This window comes from Ambystoma mexicanum, chromosome 2p (genome assembly GCF_040938575.1).
Source record: "Ambystoma mexicanum isolate Mex_15411 chromosome 2p, UKY_AmexF1_1, whole genome shotgun sequence".
Classification (NCBI taxonomy): Eukaryota; Metazoa; Chordata; class Amphibia; order Caudata; family Ambystomatidae; genus Ambystoma; species Ambystoma mexicanum.
This window is the reverse complement of record NC_090923.1, coordinates 893,976,466-893,998,008: the sequence shown is the minus strand read 5'-3', so window position 1 is coordinate 893,998,008 and position 21,543 is coordinate 893,976,466. Positions and strand designations below refer to the sequence as shown.

Sequence of the window (21,543 nt, the reverse complement as noted above, 5' to 3'; positions counted from 1 at the left end):
TGTTTGCTGTTTGCATCTTTGTTTGGAGAAGGAGAGATTACCAGGCACAGAAATCAGGGAGTTCATCTTTGATGGGAGATTGTGACTCTCTTTTGGAATCTTTGGAATTTGGTGAGCATGCTCCACAGGACCTAGTTTTCCGCCTTTGTTTGAAATCCAACTTTGTTTTGAGTAGTTTTGAAATGTGCGCACATATTTGCCATGCTAGATCGACTTGTTTATTGATGCCTGAAGTTTGTTTGGAAACTCGCACAGGTTGTGAGTCTTTGTTTGAGAATAAACCTGGAGGGTTAGAAAATGATGAAATAGATGACTCTATACATTAGTGGACTTAGAGCAATAAGGGATAGAGTGAAGAATATGTTAGAGAATTGGGCAGTAGTCCCAGAATCAGTGCACCAGTCAGTGCGATAGAATGAGGAGATAGGGGTTACCCATGAGGAGAAGAAGTTACCTAGGGTAGACTCAAGTGTGATAGGTGCTATGTCACAGACATGTTCCATTGACAGTTCAGTGGTTCCAGATATTGCCATGTTAAGGCAACAGAATGTGTCTGTAGGAGTTACATGTATGCCAGAAATATGGTGTATGTTAGAATTGGTAACCATTACTGCTGGTGCCTTTGCAGAGAAATGCCACTTGCAGACATGCCATTATGGAGAGAACTTGTTGGGAGTAGATGTGTTGAGAGAAATGTACACAATGATTCAGTGCAGTTCTGATGATGTATACTTGACAATGTTCCAGCGGAGAAATGCTTCTACACCACAGTACTTAGCATTGCATTCTGATTTGATGGGGAGAGGTGAAACAGTGAAAGTATATGACATCAATTGTAATAGCACCATTTTGCCAGCTTATAGAGATGGGGACAATGTTTTCCCTTGAAAACAAAAAAACAAAGTTCTTACACCTTGTTAAGAATGGCGCTTCTCAGTTTGCCCCATAAGATTGCTGCAAATTTAAAAAATGAAAGCTTCGCAAGGAGTTTGTTCAAGGTGCAATAAATTAATTCAAAATGAATATTTTGTAACTGGATATGTTTAATTCACATTCCTGTTATTTTCTTTAGAGTGACGTTATCATGAAAATTCTGAATTGAGTTTTCATCTCGAGTTGCCCATAATACATAAGTGCCAATGCATTTCTCTTCGTGTAGCAAAAGCCGAGTGAGCCACAGCGGCTCACTCGGCTTTTGCTACACGCGCAAACAGTCACACGAGATTTCTGTGTATACGGTCGTACACACAAAAGAAATTAGCATTAAACCAGTATATGATGTTTATGGAATAATAGATATGTGGTACTAAATATTGCCTATATACTGCCCTGAAGAAGGTTAATCCGAAATGCATTGGCAGTTATGTATTATGTGATTTCTATGTAAACAAAACAGCAGAGAATCACAAAGACACAGGAATCGGTTCATTTCAAAGCAAAATGCATTTTGCTTTGTGCATTGCAAAATGTCACTAATCACTAACAAACAAGCAATCAGCACTCTGTAACCTATGAGTGCTTTTAGCTACCCTAACCCTCCCAGCTTCTACTCTAGCAATGCTCTCTCCCACACAGCCAGTTCTCTAATACTGTGTCTCCCATCTCTCTCAACCTGCTGTTGTCTCTCTCTAGCCAGCTCTCTAACTCCACCTACAGCCACTGTCTGCAGCAATTACTGCCTCCCATGAGTCTAACAAGTCTCACAGGTCTAACTAACCCTATGAACAGAACAGCCATGTATGCTCTGTTATACAGAAGCATTGTAGTGCTGTGACGCACATTCATTTCTATGGTTACATGTGCGCATTCTACAATTTCAGCATAGCAAGCATAAAAGTACTGTCATGGTGACATGTCTCTACATTATTCTAAGAACAGAACATCATATCCCAGTGCAACATCCTGTCTTCGCTCCCGAGACAATCTTATTTGCAAAACAAAAACATAGCATTCTCCTGCAGATCGAAAACATTTCTCTGCAGTCAGCAAGGTCGTCTTTCTGTCTAAACATTCTGATAGTCTGCCAAGACTCATTTTCGTTATGATAACATTTTACACTGTGTGTTCGGCTGCGAAAACAATTCCCTCTCTGCGCTCAGAATGGAGCATAATCGTATGGACAGAAACACAAAGCAGATATCTAGCGCCTAAAAGCACACTATATTGTGCTATAAATGACAAGTGTACATAATTGCATGGTTCTCAGCATATACTGAACCATGATAGCTTAGAGCAAAACTATAGTGCTCAGACATAGCCTATTCTAGATGAATGAATGCATGCATGAATGAATGATTACTGAATGGAGTAGGCCATGCTAAACAAACCATAGAAAAATCCAGATTGACAAATGGCCCTTTTTTTGCGTGCTCTAATCCATTCCTAGGATACTAATACTGGACAAGTATGTGGCTAGGAACATGGCAGCTGTCATGTATGTCAGTCAAAACATGGATATGAAACAAGCAAATAGTGTAGCTAGCTTATTCAGGCATACTAAGGCATACTAACATGGTGCAATATTCTCTCAGTGCAAAAAGGCAAATCTTTGGCAATCTATCAGGCAATACATATCTGGCAAGTGAGTCAGATCTCTGGAATCATGTACATAGCATAAAAACTAGACAAGCTCTAGTATTCAATACGCAGGCAGCATCCTAATGATCACTGCAAGCACTGCAAAGCTGACAAAACGTGGTGCATTCATTCTAATAACCTGAGTACATTTCTCCAAATGATGCATAGCAATTTGTCTAACTAGCAAATAGCAAGTAGCAGGATATCAGGATATATCTCATCCTAGTGCTCAAAATGCATATTTCTATTCAAGCATGTGTACTTAATCATATCTAATAAAACGTATGTACTCAAAAAGAAAACAAAGCATAGCAATTCATAGCATAGCAAGTGTAGCATGTGTTACATGGACATGGGCAATCATCAGTTTTTTCTAATGTTGTACATTCTCTTGCACAGAAAAGACAGTTCTTATTGTTTCCAGTCATTAGCAGGTGACAGGTATTACATATGTCTCTAGCTGACCAATGGCCTCCTCATGGCAAAACTGGGCACGTCTTCACATCTGCACAACCCTTACATGGGCATAGCATAGTGTAGCATAGAATAGCATAGTTCCAGTGTCCAGCATGTGGTTTGGACATTCAGTGTCTTCCAAGAAGCCTCAATGACATAGGCTCACTCATGGGATCAAATCACTGCTCACTTCTCACTGCATTGCAAGCAGGCATCTTCGAGCAAAATGGAGCAAACAGATTGTTGGTTTCATGTTAGTGCTGCGTAAATTTTCATCTCAATCTGTAGGCACTTTCCTGACTCACCCTTAGTCCAGAAAGGTCTCTCCCCATCTAGCCTTTGATACCGATTGTATCATGGCACTCTCGCAAAGAGCGGTTTCTGAAGAATTCAGAACAAACAGATCTCAACAAACCCTCATGTTGCTCCAAACAAGGGTCAATATTTCCCTCTCTCAATGAAAGCAAAGCAAAGCACCGGGGAACGCATTTCGATACGTAACTATATCCTCCAGCCCCATCCTCTACCCACATTAGGGCAAAGGCAAGGCAAATATTTCCAAATTCTTCTGTCGCCGTTTATGCAAACAGCTCGCATAACGGACTTGTGGCAAACATTTCCCATTTCAGAAACACATCAAGGAAACATATCGATGTGCAGGGAATTCTACGAGGCAAATCTCAGGAAACCTGGAAATCAGCCAGCAAGCAAGCTTCATCTCTGTGTACTTCTCGAAGCAGAATGGATATCTTGTTCAAACTTCAAGGCCTCAACGGCATTCCACGGATTTTGCTGCTTGTCGGCAACATCGCTTGGCAGGGATGTTCAGTTGTCATAGCCAGTCTGTATCCCGATCAGTCTGCATCAGTCTGGGTCAACAGGTCAGTCTGGATCAGTTTCCCCACATCAGATGTAACTCAAGAAATCAAGAAAAAAGTGCAGTATCAGGGTTTGGCATGCAACAGTAAAACTCTTCTCAAACAAGGCAAAGCTATTCATTTCTCACTACACTGCTCTTCACAATGCGTTCTAGATGTAACCTGTTCTAGCCTCTCAGAGACAGCAATGCTAACATCTCAGTGTCTGGCCATTCCCATTAAGTGTACAGCAGTTCAGGAACTGACAAAGGTCTGTCATAATTCAAGCTGATGTCAACTCTGTGAAGCATTTTGCCTCCACGTTCTCTACATAATGCAACTGCTAAGCCATTTCTATCTTTCATATATACAAACACAAAAATCTCTTCACATAATTCGAAATCTCCAAGATTGCATGCAGCTTTGTATGGTGCTGCAATCTGACAAAAGAATCCTCTATCAATGCTGATGCAACATGCATTCTCTCTAAAGCAATCTCTATGGCCATTCTCATACCCTCCTTCTTCAACAACAAGAACCCTCCCTAGGCATTCTCTAGTTGACAAGACCGGTACTCATTCAAAGAAACTTTCTCTCCCGCATTGGCACTTATGTATTATGGTTCCTGATATGCTGAAACTCCTATCCATCATGCATCCAATTTCCTGCTCGAAAAATATTCTTATACCCAAGTTAATTTTGGAACATAAAAACCTATTTGCTCCATTGTTGACTATATTTCTTAACGCATCTTGTAGAGAGAGCAGGATTCCCAGGTCAATTAAAACTGTTTTGGTTACTCCATTGCTAAAAAACCCTGATCGAAACCCAAAGGACCCTGGCAACCTTAGGCCCATAACAAATAGTCACTTTCTCCTCAAGTTCCTCGATGAACTTTGCCTGTGTGCAATTTCAAACCTTCGTGAAAACTCACAACATCCTCCACGACAGACAATCCGGCTTTCGACCCTGTTATAGTACAGAGACAGCATTACTAGACCTGCAGTCACATATGCTGGGAATCATCGAAAAGGGCAAAGCAGGGCTGTCTGTTCTCTTGGATCTATCAGCGCCGTTTGATTTGGTGGAACACAAGCGCCTCCTACACTCCCTACATCACCTGGGACTTTGCTCCAAGATAGCCATCAATTGGTTTCAGTCTTTCTTCTCTGAACGTGAATCTAAAATTCAGTGGGGATTGGCTTGCTCTCCAATGGTCCCTATCTGGTGTGGAGTCTCTCAAGGGGCCAGTTTATCCCCCATCTATTTTGTTTAATCTATATAATAGGCCTCTCTGTTCCCTACAAGACGAACTGAGTGTATTTTTTACCAATTACGCGGATGACACCCAGTTAGTCTTAGAATCCACCAGGGACCATCTAATTGACAATCAATCTCTCACTAACATTTACCATCAGATGGATGCCTGTCAATTAGCTCTGTTTGAATGGTAACAAAACAGAGATCCTCATCTTTGTCTCAAGGCAGGCCCGGGCGAAATTGAGCCCTGCCTTTACGAGCTTTAGAATCAGAGACAACATCATCCCGGTCTAAGGTGAAAACACTGGGTGTCCAATTAGAGGCCATCCTGAATTCAGAGGCACATGTCAACCAGCTGAGTAAAAATTGTAATTACCATTTTTATCTCCTTAGAAATATTCACCCTTACATCTCTGAAATGAACAGTGCTACTATTGCCAGAGCTACCTTCATCTCAAGTCTCGGCTATTTTAACTCCCTACTGATTGGAGCTTCAAGCTCTAGCCTAAAGAAATGCCAAATATTACAAAATGATGCAGTATGCATCGTCAAAATTGTCCCAAGACGTGAAAATATCTCAAAGCACAGACAAAACTTTAATTGGCTCCTCATTTAGGAAAGAATCAATTTCAAAGTGGGAACCATGCTCCATAAATGTATTTATGGACAAGCCCCTGCCTATTTGAAAACATCAATTCCACAAAATCATCCACCTAGAATTCTTTGTTCCATTAATAAAAGGCTGATCACTTGCCCAGCGTACAAATGTGCAAAGGGATTGGGAAGATCCTTTTCAATAAAAGCTGCTGCTTTCTGGAACTCGCTTCCAACTACGCTGAGAATGGAACCCATTTTGGGGACTTTCAGACTGTCCCTAAAATCCCTCCTCTTTGAGTAATTTACTCTCCTCTACTTCCGCTCCTGTTCCTCTGTCTTGTCACTTGATGGTCGTCTCTTTTGTGTGAATGTTTTGGCGCCCTGATGCCTGCGGGCTCTGGCGACCTACAAATACATAAATAAATATAAATAAATAATCATTCCCCTTGAGAGACTCCACACCAGATAGGGACCATTGGAGAGCAAGCCAATCCCCACCTTTTAAACAACATAAAACATAAAGTACACATACTAATAAAACACACTACATAAAATCAATTACATATTAATAACATTTAGTAGCATTTACTTTAACAGATAACAAATATATACACAACTTATAAAAGTTACAAACTTATCAACATTTAAATTACAATAGTTATAATTTGAATAAACTAAAATGCAAAAATGTAATTTATGCTATCTAATATCTACTAATTAAATAACTGTTGTATTGTGCTTGGGTGGATGCATGCAATTTATGATGTAAGAGAGAATGCTGTGAGAATGTTGTGGCATGAGTGAGATAATGTTATGTGTAACGTTTCTACAACTAGGCAGATAAACAGAGCTTGCCTGGGTAATGGGTGCCAATGGGCTGCTAACATACAGCTTAATGTAACCTGAAGCAACTACAATAAAGCAACTTACCTGTAACTGACCTGAAGTGCCTGCGGACTTGCTTTATATTAGTGGTGACGAGCGGGTCTCCCCGAGGGACATGGAAACGGACCTGTGTGGCGGAAGAGGTTTGAGCTGCGAAGTCTGCTGCAGGGGTGGGGGTGGGTACAGAAAAAGAAGAGGGCCCACTGCCCCTAAAAGTAAGTCCCATCACCCAGGGCAAAGTAAGGGGTGTTGCATCACCCAGTAAGAAGACCCATGGTAAAGCAGAAGTCACCCAGGGCAAAGCAGAAGATACCCAGGGTGATACAAGTGAAGTAGGCTCCACGGTGAAGAAGCAGAAGTAGTACCATCACCCAGAGCTGATTAGTCGGCAAGCCGCATGTCATAAGGTCAGTAAGTGACCAGGAAACAGGGGTGCCAGCACAAGTCAAAAGGCCCAGGGCAGAGAAGCAGAGTCTCACCCTGGCGAAAGGGAGAATACCCAGGGTGAAGAGGCATTCCCTAGGACAAGCAGAGGAAGCGAGCGCCAGGGAAGCCCTGCGCTATCTAAGAATGGCAATGGCAGAGTGCATGAGCTGAAAAGTGTTCTGAACCATAATTAGGAAAAGTTGTCTCCAAATGTGAAAAACGGAAGCCAGCAAAGGAAGCTGAAGTTATAGAGCAAGGAGAACTCAGGGCAAAGGAAGGGGTGTCTTCAAGGAGAGGTGCCACTAGCCCATTAGCGCTGTGCTGATCCGCCTAAGGCCGCCTGCTGCGTGGATGGCAGCTGTTGCCAAAGGACTGAATTTAAGTATCTTGGATGGAAAGCAGAGCGCTAGAGTGCTGCAACAGATCGTACCTCCAAGGGACAACCATTGGAAGCGAGGAGAGTTCTGTGCATGCCCTGTATCGATCAGAGAATGATGACGTCAGTGTAGGGCTAACGGCCGACAAGAAGAAAGGACCCTGCACCGTCTTTCCAACGTGAAAGGCAAGACACTGGAAAAGTTGTCAAGGAGATGCTTGCAGCTCAGAGAAGTGCATTTCCGTGTATGCTTCCCAGGATATGATAAGTAGTGCATAATTCAGCAAAGTGTAATTTAGTGACAGCGGGCACCGGCAGGTCGGTGGAACACGATGATCTCAATGTTGGCCAGTGAAGTAAAATGTGTCATGCAGGTTGTAACTGTGTTTTCCTGCAGCTATGCAAGGATTGATCAATTGACTGAGGTACTGTGGGTGTTTATATAGAGCAGCGCAGGAGAAAGTGTATTTGACAACAGCTGAGTGTTAAGTTTATTTGAGAACAGCTGAGCGTTTAGCTGTGCTAGCATGAGATAATAAGGTTAATTGAAGCGCCCAGTGCTAGTTATTGTGTAGTGGTATGCTCCGTGGACATCCCTGTAACTAGGCCCACCCTACCTGGACAAATGACACAGACACGTCTGGTAGTTACGGGCTCCCAGCGCCGACTGACGCGCACGGAATCCCCTTTATTCAATGCGCATGCGTGGCCCTTGTTATGGCTCACGTATGCGCACGGGGTGTGCTTCACTCCGTAACATCCCTCGTTTTTCATAGAGAACAAACTGAGCAAGAAATAACCAACAGTAAACGACCCAACTGGGGCACATACATAAGTGCAAAACATACAACACGCTTATGGGCCCAACGTGGGCCATTACCGTCCCTGCCGGGCCTCAGGGATTGGGGTCCATAATGAAGTCACGGAATTGGGCCGGGCACCTGCAACCTTCCCGGCTGGGGTACCCTCTGTCCTCGTGCCCTGACGGATGCAGAGATTCCACTTGTGCCAGACATTCTCGATCTTCTATGTTTCCGGGTGCTGGACTGGCGGGCGGGGTCGCAAGTTCACTTGTGATAGGGTTTTCCACTGCCGTTCGGGTGTCGACCTTCTTTAAGTAACAGGAGTTCCTTTTAACGGTTCCTCTTCGGTCAGCTGCCATCACCATTGACCCGTTGATGTGAGTCACGCCCATAGGACTGGGCTCTTAGGTGAGGGATAGTTTTCCTTCCGGATGGCGGTTGCGCACAAAGACAGTGTCCCCCACAAAAATGTTGGTCTGCTGGAGATGTCTTCTGACATTTTCATGCTCATTTCGCACCTGTCGTTCCTCTAAGATCCTCTGATCATCAATGGTCCCTGGGTCGTGCCCTTCAGTCTCTGGTATCAGTCCTCTGGGGCACTGATTGAATACGGCTTCTGATGGGGCCTCCCCGTCAACTGGTGGGGTGTAGCCGGTACTCGAGGAGGAATTGATATAAGTTCCTTCTTAACTCTCCTCCTTGGCTCTGGGTGATTCTGAACACTTTGTTTAGAGTGCGCATAAAACGGTCAGCTTACCCATGGCCCTGGGACACAATGGCGTCACCTTCCGGTGCATGATTCCACACTCCTCCATGTACCACGCAAATTGATGGCCTTGAAATGGGGGCCCATTGTCTGAACATAACTTGAAGGGAAAACCATGCGTGGGGAATATCCGCTCCAGCGCTTGAATGGTGTTGTCACTTGCGGTAGATTCAACCAATTCCACCTCCAGGTACCGAGACCATTTTTCTATTACAGCCAGAAAGTAGGTACCTCTCCCCATGGAACCGAAGTCAGCAAGTACCGTGCCCCATGGCTTGTCACTTCTCTCCATGGATTCAATACAGGGCTCTTGCGCTACCGGGCTAGCGGCTTGGCCCCAGATGCAGTGTCGCACATACTCGTCTACACAATTCTCCAGATCTGAGAACCAGACTTTGGCTCTTAGGCACGCCTTGGTTTTGGCCATACCTTAAGGACTGCTGTGAGCCAATTGCAGCACCCTCTCTACAAGCAGGTGCGGGACCACAATCTGCTGTCCCCTCAGTAGCAGCCCTTCATCAGACAAGGATAGTTCATTGCGGGTGCGCCACAGCGCTTGCAGGTCTTGTTGTGCGCCTTTCGCTCTTGGTGAGGTGTTTGCCAGTGCCAGCTTCCAGTCCCCATTGACCATGGCAGTTCGGATAAGTTGAAAACACTCATCCGTCTGAGATGCATCTGCCAACTCACTCAGAGTTAACGCTATCGGCATGGCAGCCTCCACCACATGCCGGACCACTTTTGCGCAGTCATCTTCTGCCAGCCCATTGCTCGAGCAGCTGGCTCTGGGGTGTCGGGAAAGATAATCCGCTGGGTTGTTGGTGCCGTGCCGGTATTGGAGCTTCACTCCGTATTCCATTAGGGCTAACATCCATCTTTCAATCCTTGGGGGAGACTTGGAGGATGCCCCGGTCATGATGGGGACTAGGGGCTTGTGATCTGTAATGACTGACACAGGTTTTCCAAAGATATATATACGGAAGTGTTTGCAGCCCCACAAGATGGCTAGCGCCTCTCTCTCAATTTGTGAATATCTTTTCTCAGTGTCAGTCAGGGCTTTGCTGGCATATGCTATGGGTCGCATAAACCCTTGCATATCCGGTTGCAACAGCACTGCTCTAAGCCCCACAGGGCTGGCATCGACGACCAGTTCTGACTCCTTCTTGGGGTCGAAGAACGACATGGTCTCATCACTGGTCAGTGCCACCTTAATGGTGTCAAATGCCTTTTGCTCTTGGGCGGACCGCTCCCACGTGGCGTCGTTCCTTGTGAGTGCCCTGAGCAGCTCTGAGAGGGAAGCTAGGTCTCTGATAAATCGTCCACAATAATTTACCATCCCCAAAAAGCTTTCACGTAGGATGGTGTCTCGGGGGAGGCAGCTTCCTGAATGTCTTTTACTTTTTCTGGGTCAGGCGATATGCCCCCTGCATGAAATACAAAACCAAATAACTCGATTTTGTCCTTGAAAACTCGCATTTCTCTTGATGGAGAGTTAGCCCCAGGTCCCGGATCCTCTCCAGCGTCTTCTCCAGTCTCTTCACATGTTCCGCCTCAGAGGCCACGTGCACAACAATGTCGTCACTAAGATTGAGCACACCCTTGAGACCTGCCAGGGAACCTCTGATCACGTTTTGAAAAACGTCTGTGGCCGAAGAGGTTCCAAAACTCATTCTTTCGTACTGGAAGAGACCACCGTGGGTAGTGAAGGTGGTAATGTACCGGGAGTCGGGCTGTAGCTCGAGTTGGTAATACCCCGAGCGAAGGTCTAATTTCAAAAATATCTTCGCTCCCTGCAACTCTCCCACCACATCGTCGAGTGTCGGCGTCAGATGATGTTCCCGCTTTATGGCCATGTTGGGCAGCCGCATGTCCACACAGATGCGCACTGCCCCGGGTTGTTTGGGTTTGGACGCCACTACTGGGTTGTCATCGTTTTCTCAAGCCTGAGTCAATGTTCGAAATGAAGAAAACTTCTTCCTCCTCCTCTTCTTCCTCGGCTATTTCCAGATCTTGCACTCCTTGTTCTATGGCGGCCACGCTTTTCTGTTTCCGCGGGCCACTACTGCCAGCCCTGGCCGGCCCTCTTGAAACGCCTAGTGGGTTGGCTGCTCTGCATACCCTCCCATAATGTCCTGCCATGCCACAGCGCCCGCACACCCTTGATTTTGCCAGGCAGTCATTGGCGTGCAGATGGTCATACCCGCAATACTGACAAAGTTGCTGCAGGTTGGACCTTTGGGATGAGTCCGGTTTCCTTTGGGCCCATTGCGGTCTTTGGGCATATTCGCTGCAGTACCCCCAATTGCGTAGGCCTCCTCACCTTTCCCTGGACGGATGGCTGTGTCCATCCTCATTCCTCTGCTCTACGCCAGTTCATATGCCCTACCCATGTCTAGGATCTGCATTAGCATTAGCCCTGGCTCTCGGAGCACCTGGCGCCTGAGCTTCACGTAGCTGCATCCTTGGAGGAGTTGGCTGCGCACCATCCCCTCCTCATTCTCTCATCGACAGGTGCTGGCCAGTTGTCACAGCCTCCCACAAAACTGATCCAGCGTCTCACCCCCCAACTGTCTCTCGCTGCACATCACAAACCTGTCAAAGTCCTGGTTGGCCAGGGTCAAAAAATGTTCTTTGATGGCGTCTTTGACTTCCAGGTATGTTACTGCTGGGGAATTCAATGATTCAAATATGTGATGAACCTTGGATCTGGCAGCATACAATAGGGTTGCTACCTTGGCATTATCCTCGGTCCCTCCGGTGGCCCTAACGTACATTTTAACTTCTTGATCCATAAAAGCCATTTGGGTCCTAGTTTCGACGGTGGACCAGACATGTCGAACTCGGGCATGGGTGCTAATGTACCTTGTTGTCTCCGAACTGGTGGAGCCTGCGCTCCGGCGCTTTGAGCATTGTCTTGGTCTTCCATTGCTGCAGACCGCACAGGCACCTCTTCCTTTTATAAAGGCCACAAGTCAGCACCACAGCCTAGTTGCCCGCACCTGTCCGGTGTACGGCAGGCTCACCCAGCACAAATCTGCTTTGGGGCAATGTGGGCAGAAAAATGACACCCCCGATGAGGGTGTGATGTCCTGTAGGCCCCTGGATAGTGGGGTGATGTAAGGTCCTCCACTCACCTCCTTAGATAGAATGTCACACATGTGAACAACTGCACATGAAACCATAGCTCTCTATGGGACACTGGAGTAGCTGTAGTGTGTCCAAAAATTGTACTTAACGGCACACGAGGACCCCGTGAGGGGCCTCTACCGTTATCTCACAAAATGGCGCCTCGCGTGTGCCGCGCAGGTGACAGTGTCTAGTGAGCGCCGAGAAAACATACTCTGAGATCAAAACGTAATCTTGATATTTTCTCTCCCCACTCAGGCCCGTCCTCGTCACCAATATTGTGTAGTGGTATGCCCCGTGGACATCCCTGTAACAAGGTCCACCGTACCTGGACAAATGACACAGACACGTCTGGTACTTATGGGCCTGGCGGTGACTGACGCGCACAGGATCCCCTTTATTCAATGCGCATGCGTGGCCATTGTTATGGCTCGCCCATGCGCACGGGGTGTGCTTCACTCCGTAACACTACGGTGACCCTGCATATGTGTGTCTGCTTCACGTCAGGTGTTTATTGTGGTGTGCCAGCCCTTTTAAAGAACAAGCCCCTCCCAGGGCTCGTGCTAATGTCACATGTCATTGACCGTGTGACTAACTGAATAAAAAGGGACGAGCGGTTTCCCGCTCAGGCAGTCACGAGTAACTGACTCCAGTGTGATGAGTATTTATTTGCATGCAGTGCTGGCGCTCTGTTTACATGCAGTGGGCCTGATCTGTAAGGCCCCCTACCATGACAGTGCCCCTGCTGGACAAAACTGTCCCCTCCACTGGTATTCAGCAGAGCCCCTGAGAGGCAACTCTGCAGCTGTGCTCCGGAGCCCCTGCTGGGCAACTCCGGCTTCCACGGCGTGGGTGCCCCCAGGCCATGGTCTGGGTCAGTGTGATCACAGCCTATCAGGGCATGATAGGCCCCCTGCCAATGTGTGTGATGGGTGCCCCTAGACCCCAGGGGCTGTTGCGTGCCAGTGAGCCAGCCTGACATATCCCCTGGAGGTGAGCCAGTTGGGTGCCCCCAGCAATGGTATGCCTGGGCCCAGGACACAATATTTATGTATGTCCTGTCATTTGACATGAAATATGTCATGCAGGATTGAAATTTAAAGGAAACATATCATGTTTGCTGCATTGAGTGTGTGTTTTGAATGGTGGCATTGTATGGACAATGCTGTGGGTTGCTATAGCATTGCAGGAGGTTTCAACGTTGGTAGCATTAACCTTTGAGGATTTTCAGGTTAGAGCTGCTCATAGCAGCAGGAACTTTTAGGTAAACAAAATGTGTCATGAAGAGATTCCAAGATGGCCGTGCACCTGTGAACACTGCGGCTCCGAGCTCCCAACCCGCGAATGAGATGAAGCCCAAAAATCAGCAAAATAATTCCAGACACTGCTTTCGTAACCGGGACAAGGAGGGATCCCGGGGACCATGTAAGCCGGAGCCCGAAGATCCTGACTCCGCGGGACGTTGAGCGGACGCAGCTACTGGCGTCCCCCCGAGCGGAGAGGGGCATCCAAGGGGGGAAAAGGAGCATTAAGAGCCCGCCTTCCAGCTGCAAGGGGAGAAGTCCCCGTTCCTGCTTCCTTCCCAGGAGGACACGCCGGGAGGCACCGCAAATCCCACTGGCCAGGTTGCCCCCGCCGATGCCGATGGACAAGGAAGGCAGCTGACCAGCAGTGCAGTGAAGACACGGCAATACCTGAAATCAAGGGCACAAACCCGCCCTGCAACTGACCTGACGCCCAGGTGACCGGAGGATCTCTAGTGAAGCGCCCGGCCCCCGGGGGGAATGGCCTTACCACGAGGAAGCAAGAAGGACTGGGGGCCCTGAACAAGGCCCTAGCCACCAGCCAACCGGCGCACCCTAGAAGGGACAACACCAATGGAGCAGGCCTCACTGCATATAATAAAGGCGCGCCAGACAGAGGGGGGTTACCTCAATCCTGAACGAGAAGGCCAAGGCTGCCGTGCCCACAAGAGCCCGCCCCCCACCCCTGCTGACGGGACACTGGGAACCCCATTACCAACAGACGGCAACAGAGCTCCCGGCTCACTCGACAGGGCTCTTACTACCGGCACCGGGAAACGTGTAAGGACACTGAGCCATGCAAGTCTAGTCAGAGCGCCCAGCTCCGGCTGCGTAAAACAGAACAGGATCAGGAATACTCAGCAGGGTCCCTGAAATGCGGCATGGCATTTACTGACGCTCACCAAACCCCAAAAGGGACGCCGAGCCCTCAGAAGAGGACCAAATACAATTGTTCAGTCCACTGAATCCACCTATCACTCGGTGGAAGGGAATACGTAGGCAAGAGGAGCCCTAACTAAGTCCTCCAGCCACATCAGGAAACAGAACAAAGGTGACCTAAGGGAGGTACTTGGCCCCCTAAGTGACGCGGCAGCCAGACTAGAAACTCAGAAGCTGATAAGACGCTTACCGAAACCGGGGAAGTGGTGGACGCTCGGAGCAAAGAGGTAACACACCGCAGAAAGCCCAGAGGCACATCAGAGAATCCCCCTACGTAAGCTGGCAAGTAGGGAGTATCCGTTCTCTGCCACGAAAGGCATATCAAAAAGAAAGGATCCCAAAGGAAAGGGGGATCCTCGAACACTTAGCACAGGATGCTGGTCCCAAGAGTGGCCAGGGCATACACAAGCAGCTGGAGAAGCCAGGGGGGACTGCAGAGAGCCCCCAAAGCCCAGAGCTCTAGTACAAACACTAGGGTACCACCACTCAGGGGACACTAGAAGACGCAAAGGGACGGGGGCCCACACCCAGGTACCCGGACCTGCAGACCAAACAGTCCGGAGCCGACCCCTGTATAAACCAAGTGCGGTGCACAGCAACCACAGGACATAACCTTATCAATCCTGCTTAGCAATGTCAAAAAACAGGAATAAAGAGACTGTCCAAAAACACCAAAAAGACGCAGGAAGAACTGTTAGCAAAGATATAGGCCAAAGAGACTGATCCAGCCGGGGTTTCCCCACAACGGACTGGGCCACGGAACCAGAAGCAGATCTCACCCAGGAAGACCTAAATAGATCGGTGACCCACACCTCACTCAAACATTTCCTAGCCGAAATAGTATGTTATGTCATGTTATGTTACTTGGCATTTATATAGTGCTCTATATATCATTAGTATGACCTCAAAGCGCTGGTAGGTTGAACGCCCTCGGAACCGTAGTTCTGATCAGTTGAGAGAGGTAGAGTCGTAGGGTGCGTGGGTGCACCAGTTATGTGTGCAGCTGATGCAATTGCTTGATGGTAGCTGCATCCTAGCCTTGGGTGTGGTGCTGAAGATATCAATTGAATGTGTGCAGCCTGGTGGGTGGGCACCCAGACTGGGCTCTGGCTGTGTCAGGCCTGAAGGAAGCATATGTGAGCAACAGGTGGGAATGTGCTCGGCTAGGTGCGTTTCATTAGGGTGATGAGGTCTTCAAGGGGTCATATTCGTATGTTGTGAACAGCTAGGCCAAATTAGTCAGGGTTATAGCTGTGTTCTAGTTGTATGATGGTGTATAGTAGAGAGTAAGCATAGTGATGGGATAAGATGGTTCTCTTTGAATTGCCTGAGACCAGACACGTAAACAGGATGGCGGGGAATGCGGCGACACACGGTTACATAGAGACAGGGGAAACAGGAAAGCCGGATACACATGGATGCCTGGTGGCATGTTAACGTTTATATTCACATTTCTATCTACATGTGGTTCAGGATAATGTTTGCAACTCCACCCAAGTGTGGGGCATGTTAACATTTGTAATTCTATCTAGATTCGACTCAGGCCAATGTTTGCGACTTCATCCAAGCATGGCACCTGCCACCATTTACAACTCCATCTAAGTGTGACGCATGCAATCATTTACAATTCCATCTACTTGTGGGAAACGTTATCATGTACAATTCTATCCAAGTGAAGGATATGCTACCAATCGTAATTCAATCCAAGTGTGGCACATTCTACCATTTGCAAGTCCATCAAAGTGTGGCACATGTTACCATTCACAATTCCATCTAAGTGTGTTACACATTATCATTCACAATTCCATCTAAGTGTTTGCGCATGCTGTCATTCACAGTTCATTCTAAGTGTGGGACATGCTACCATTCATAGTTCCATCTAAGTGTGGGACATGCTATCATTTACAATTCTATCTAAGTGTGGCACATGCTATTATTCACAATTCTAAGTGTGGCACCTGCTACCATTCTCAATTTCATCGAAGTGTGTCATTCACAATTCCATCCAAGTGTGGCACATGCTATTATTCACAATAGACAAAATCACTGCGGCTGGTCAGAAACAAACGGACACGTTGAGGGAAGACTTGTCCAAGGGTATACAGGAAATAAAAAGAGACATTAACAAAATAGAGGAGAGGGTGGACACCAATGAGCGTGCCATCCAGGAACTGACAGAAGATGCAAGGAAAGCTGACACCCTCTTGGAAACCCTCGCTGCGGCCACCCACAACCTCAAACTGCAGGCAGAGGACCTGGAGAATCGATCCAGTAGATCTAATATATGTGTCAAATGCTTATCAGAGGAGATGCAGGACCAGGATCTACCCCAGGTACTCAAGAGCATCTTCGGAGACCTGTTGGACTCGGAAGCAGGCGCAGCGATCCAATTCGACAGGGTGCACTGGGTGGGCACACACTGGCGGGAACCGGGGCGAGACCGAGAGACGTCCTGGCGGCCTTACATATTTACTCAGTCAAAGAAAAATCTTAGCCAATGCCAGAAAAGCAAAGCAGATCACATACAATGGCACGGAAATATTCCTGTATCAAGATCTAGTGCAAGCAACCCTCATCAAGAGGAGGTGAATGGGCCCCGTCCTAGCATTCCTGAGAGTCCATGAAATATGGTACAGATGGGCACACCCATTTGGACTGATTTTCGACTGGCAGGGGAAACAGCAGAAAGTCACAACATGCGAGCAAGGGACAACCCTTCTGGGAATTGAAGAAGAAGCACATTCAGAGTCCCCTCTGCTTACCAACCAACCCAACTGTCATGCTCACCTGGTCTCCACGGGGGCGTAGCACGTAGCCGTACGAATGATGTCTGCACTGGCGTAGCTCTGGTGGTATGATGATGTCCTCTCCCCTGTTATCACCCCAGGAGGTGTTTGTCTGCAATGTTGAAACAAGATATTAGCTATTGAGTGGGGCTGGATTGGTCCCACCTCATTCAACCTCCTGATGCCCAACTCCTCTTCTGGCTCACCTTTGAGTTTTGTGAGGTTGGCTCTCTGTCCTACTCGACTTTCAGCAGGGGCGCAGTAAGCTCAGACTTTCCCCGGACACAGTTACTTCACTGGTCCAGAGTGGCTGTTGCTGTGTCTGGAATATCTGGATTAAGCAGGTAAGTCTCAATGTCTTTATTTCCCACGGTTTAAACGTGTTTTGTCTTTCTTGCAGGCGCGGTTTCGTACAGAGGTTTGGATGAAGAATCGACTCTCCTAGGATGCTGAGCAGGTTACCTCCAGGTGAGTATTAGCGTGGGTGAGTGGCGCTGGATGGCTGAATAATTTTCCGTTTGTTTTTCGTGCGCGACTAACCTGCTGTTTCTGTTCCCTCTATACAGGCGCGGCGCGGCCCCAGGATGAAGAATGGAAGAACCACTCTGACGTATTCCGGAGGAATGCAGTTCCCTGGGTGAGTATTGGATGCCTGCGCGGATGCCCTCTTCCCAACAAGGACGGCGATCCGAAGATCAGCTGAAGGCAAGACCGATGGATGAGAATTGCAGCTAAGGCCTTTGTCGCTGTAACAACACCTGTTCTTCTCTCTTTCTTCTTTCAAGCACCAATGGATGGAAATCTCAGAACGAGCGTGGCTGTAGAAGCTCGAGGACAGAGCAGGCACGCTGAGCGTTACGCTGCAGGAGTGCAGAATAACGCGAAGCGTGTTCTGCCTGCAGGGTGTGGCTTAAATAGCCTTGCAAGTAGTTCCAGGCAAGTAGTCCCTTTACCACACCCTGCCTTTCAGGTAAAGTAGTACCTCGGTCACGCCCTGGATATGCAGAAAGGCTCAGCCTCACTAGGCTGAGTAAGTAGTCCATATGGTTCAAACCATCTTATGAGCCTGGCGCCAACGGCGCCAGGACTGAGTCCGGGAGGTTCTGGGACACTTCTTTGGGGCTTGATAAGCCCTATTGGGTGTCAATGAATGGGGTGGGCCCATCAGTTCCAGGGGTTTTGGAGCACGCACCATGACACCAACGCCCGTAGGCCATGGGAATGGTCTACGGTAAAGCCCAGAAGAACAAAGAATGGGGAATACCAGCTTGTCACCAGGAACCCGTCGATCAGGATGTAGACGGACAAGCGGGGAAGTCCTGCGGGGGGCACAAAATGAAAGAACAAGTCGAAGAAGCGAGACCATTGAGACTGCTCGCCTGGCGAGGGCGTACGCTAAGCTAAGTGCCTGAGCTTCAATGTTAATTGGAGGTTGTGAATATTGATCTTGCAGGGAGGGGGGCAGGATGGGACATTGGAATGGGATTGGGAGATCCCGCGTGGGGTAAACCTAGGGGTTGCCTAGGGTTCAACTCTCGCAACCACAATGCTAGAGGGGCCAAGAGCCAGTTGAACCTGCCCAGTTGGGGGGGAAGGGAGAAGAGAGGGAGGGGAACGTAGTATGGATCCGGGGGTAACTGACACCAGAGGGGAGAGGTCACAACAGGAAGTAGAGAGGACCCAAAAGGGCACCCACAAAATCATAAGGGGTACGACGCACTCAGCACAAACCCGAGGGAACAAGAATGGCTATCGCTGATAAACTAAAGATCATATCATTAAATGTCAATGGGCAAAATTCACCAATCAGAAGGAAAAAGGTGGAGAGATACTTGAGAAGGGAGCAACCGCATAGTCGCTCTACAAGAAACCCACATTCAAATCTGGGATACACGTAGGATAAAATTCTGAGGATACACGAGAATCAGGCCACACAATCTAGTAAAAAAGAGGGCGTATTGCTGGTGCTGAAGGACGAGTTGGACCTGACCATACAGAGGAAGGAAACTGATGACCAGGGGAGATACCTAGCAGTAGCTCTGGAAGGGAGGGGAGAGGCCTACACTTTGGCGACATTATATGCACCCAATACAGTCCAAGACACTTTCATCCAAAAAAAACTCACTCGCCTAGAGAGGTTTGCGAAATCCCACATCATACTGACAGGGGACTTTAACATGGCCTGGGACTCTACTAAAGACAGGAGTAAAATCCCCCAAGGCCCACTGGTGCAACCCTCTGGAGACCTTAAGCGTAAACTCCAGGAGTTGATGTTAAATGATACATGGAGGGAACTGGAGGGGCACAGGGAGGGCTATACTTTCTACTCCCACGCACACTGGTCACACTCAAGCATCGATTATGCATGGCTCTCCAGTGCTTTGATCAGGAAATCAGGAAAGCAATTGACATTACACTGGGAGCAAACGCTTTCAGATCATTCCCCAATAACCCACACCTTAAAAAGAAACCGGGGTCCACCAGTCCTGTGGAGGTGGCGTTACCCGGCCCCGCTCTTTAGAGATGTAACACTTACTCGGGAAGTAGGGGAAGAAGTGGAGTCCTTTGTTGAGAATAATAAGGTTTAGGACACCACGCCGCAGACATGGTGGGATGCCTTCAAAGCAACAATCAGAGGGAGAATCAAAGCGATAAAAACAAGAAGGGATAGGGAACTGAGGCTGGAAGAAGCCCAACTAGAGGGGAAACTAAAGGACATAATGGCTAGGATGGGCTCCGCACAGACACCAGCCATTAAAAGGGAGTACAGGTTGATACAAGGACAACTAGACCTCATACAAACAAGGGCGGCGGAGCGCAACTTACTGCACCTCAGACAAAAATATTATATTAAAGCTAACAAATCAGACCGTCTCCTAGCCAGAATGCTGAGGAGGGAAGAAAATGACAAAACAATCTTAAAAATCAAAGTCAGGGCAGGGTTGATGAGTACCCATAATAAAGACATCGAGAGAGAGTTTGTCCAATTCTATACCAAATTATATAGCTCAAATAATCCATCACCGACACGCCAGGAAGCCTATTTAAACAAAAGTGAGTTACAACAAATATCGGAGGTGGAGAGGGAAGTACTGGAGCAGAAGATCACATGAGACGAGGTCAGGGCCGCAATAAACTCCTTACCCACCCATAAATCCCTGGGGCCAGATCGTTTTGTCGCAGAATGTTATAAAACTCACAAAGAAACCCTAATACCCCATCTCACTAACCTATTTAACCACATAGGAGCGAACAGTGCATTGCCCAACTCAATGGAAGAGGTGAAGGTGATCCTAATACCCGAAAAAAGGCAAAGATCCCACTGAGTGCGGGTCCTATCGCCCCATCGCCCTAATAAACGTTGACGCGAAAATCCACACAAAAATCTTAGCGTCCAGACTCTATCAGATCCTCCCCAAAATAATTCAGCCCGACCAATTAGGCTTCATTAGAGGCAGACAGACAGGAGACAACGTTAGGAGAATAGCACACCTAATCGAGAAGGCTCATAATAGAGGAATCCCTCCTCTCCTCTTCACAGTGGATGCCGAAAAAGCCTTTGACCGGCTGGAGTGGGGAGTCCTATTTGCAACCATGATCAAGATGGGGCTCGTGCCTAAATCCCTGGCCTGAGTCAGGGCTAACAATCAACAGCCGATCCTCCAGCTCTCCGTCAATGGGCAAATATCCGAGCCAGTAGCTGTCAGGAGAGGCACGAAGCAGGGATGCCCATTGTCCCCCATATTATACGCATTACACCTGCAGCCCCTTCTAGCAGCTAAAAGAGCCAACAAGAACATAGCGGGAATACCCTTTGGGGAGGGCACCCACAAAGTCGCTGCCTTTGTGGACGACATGCTCTTGACAGTGGCCTAACCAGACACCTCCCTAAAGGCGGTAGACGTAGAACTCACCCAATTCAAGGCAGTGGCAGGATTAAAAGTGAACACAAGCAAATATGAAATCCTCAGCCTCACCCTCATGACTAAGGCTGAGCAATACCTCAGAAAGACCTTCCAGTACAGATGGGTAGATCGATAGATAACGTATCTAGGGGTAAAATTGGCAAAATCGCTGGGAGGACTATACCAAGCAAATTATCCAGCCCTCTTGGAAAAGCTTAAAACCAAAATGATCGACTGGGGTCCGCTAAAAATAGGATGGATGGGGCGTATTAATGTCCTAAAAATAGTAGTACTACCACAATTGTTATATTACTTCACGGCCCTCCTGATCCGCATTCCGCCGGCCTTCTTCAGGTCCCTCCACAAAATCAAAAAATCAATTTGGTTGGAGTAAAAAAAAAAACGAGTGTGGCCACCAACTTAATGAGAACCCCAATGGCCCAAGGGGGAATTGGGGAACCGGACTTCAGGGCCTACTATACG

General features: G+C 47.8%; 1 long non-coding RNA gene across 1 annotated transcript in view; it reads right to left on the bottom strand.

Annotated features, from left to right (window-relative positions):
* Window positions 1–1,023: 1,023 nt before the first annotated feature.
* The window catches only part of LOC138566877 (uncharacterized), a 32,809-nt gene continuing 12,289 nt past the window's right edge, over window positions 1,024–21,543 (bottom strand). Inside the window, exon 2 of the long non-coding RNA XR_011302048.1 lies at window positions 1,024–6,152. This is a non-coding gene — a long non-coding RNA (uncharacterized lncRNA). The remainder of the gene's footprint in view (window positions 6,153–21,543) is intronic.